A 1931-nucleotide genomic window follows, 5' to 3' on the forward strand; every position below is an offset into this window, starting at 1 on the left:
TAGACTAATTGAATTAGCCTCATTCTATGCCTACCTAACCTTATGTTTGCCCTAGGATGGATGATTGAGTATCTTTCTACAAGCAAAAGGGCATCATTTTCACACAATTCTGACAATGGCTGTCCCAGCTATACCTTTCACTAGCCTTGGCTCTTCACTTCTTCATCAGAGTCCACCAACTTGATTTTAATTTAAATTTTAGATTCTTTGAACTTTTGTTTTGTTTCATTTTAACTCTGGATTTAGTTTTGAAGATTTTGCTCTTATAAATTATAAAACAGATTGTTCAAGGTTATCACAGTATGGTACCAAGAAGTGTCATTTACCTTAAATTGCAACTTAGAGCACATCTAAGGATTTTGCCTCCTTGTTGTGCTCTGTTCTGACTTCTGAAGAGTTTTTGGTGCAGTTGCTTGCTACATTTGGGTTGAGGACTCAACAGTTTCCCAGTTGTACAAGAACTTTTGCTATTCCCATTGTTTTTCAAGATTTTCTATCCCATAAATTAAAGGATAGATAATTGAAGAGAATATTTGCCCATACCCTATTTTTATAACCTTCAAGTTACTTCAGTCACTGTAATTAACACAGAAATGATTTGAGTATACCAGAGACAATCTTCTGTCATTTCTGAGTGCTTTTATAGTGATTCCAGGCTATTTACAGTGATTCCAGCATTTTGGAGATAATTAAGATGTGAGTTTTCTGTATGTTATGTTTCATTGAACTAAATGCCTCCTCCCCTTGGACTTGAAATTATCTATCCTCATTGAACTTTTTTTTTGTATTTTCATAATGCCAACTTGGGTTGGTAAAAATTGAAAAAGCTACCTTCAAATCTTGAAAATTAAACCAACCCCAGAATTTGTGAATTTACACAACTGTAAGTTTCATTTGAAGAAGGAAAATGTGGAGAAGAGTATTATGGTTAGCTTGTGCCATATGATTCTTTTAGCCTAGGGTAATCATGTGTTAAGTATGTACCAACAGCTAGCCTGAAAATAAAGACTGCATTTACCTAAAGTATGGGCTATTGTCTGGGAGTGGCTTCAAGGTAGAAATGGAGGTTTGGGCCAATATAACTAGGCTATATAGATGTAACCATAAACAAGTAAGGTACATGATTATAGATTGATTAGTTTAGTATGGTGACTTACAGGTTAATAAGGTTCTAGTAGGCAAAAATGATAGGGCTCTTAATTGTACCGTACTGACAAATGTCCCAAGGACAATAAATGGTTACCAATAAATAACTCCAGCAATAATATAAGAATGAATAAACTCTTTCCTTTCATGTATGTTCTAGTATACACATGGTAGAAAAATGCTGAATGCTGACCAACAAAAATTATGTCCTATTTCTTTGAGATAAAATCATTTCTGAAGTTGAAAGGAAGATGCCTTGGCCAATGGAATTATTGAAGGAAGGCTCACTGGTTTTCTCCAGCAGATTTTTGTATCAAGTTTGATTTTGAATTCTAATGATATTTTTTACTTTAAGTTTCTCCATCTTTTTTTCTTCAAAACTTTTTTCAATGTTTTGGCACCATTGGTTTTGTAATTACAAGAGGAAAGGCTCTGGATCCTTTCCTGAAGTGTTCACTTTACCTAACCCAACTACTTTCCAAGAGAGCCAGCCAAAGTGCTCTGCCACTTTATAGAGGCAAAATGTTAGAGATATGAGTTTTTTCAAATCTAAACTCAAAAAGTTGTTTACCAGCTTTGATAATAAAACTATATAGAGGTCTTTGTGTATTCTCATTAATAAATTAGGTTAGGTCCTGGGTCAAAAGGTCTAGTAACTATGCCTCTAGGGATGCAATGCTCCCTCCCCCCAATTGTCCTGACATCTGTCCTTAATACCCTTAGCTTTTCTGGATACACTCAGAATCAAATATTTATATTTTTCATAATGATGTAAACAGTTGGGA

The sequence above is a fragment of the Artemia franciscana genome, chromosome 12 (genome assembly GCF_032884065.1).
Source record: "Artemia franciscana chromosome 12, ASM3288406v1, whole genome shotgun sequence".
Classification (NCBI taxonomy): Eukaryota; Metazoa; Arthropoda; class Branchiopoda; order Anostraca; family Artemiidae; genus Artemia; species Artemia franciscana.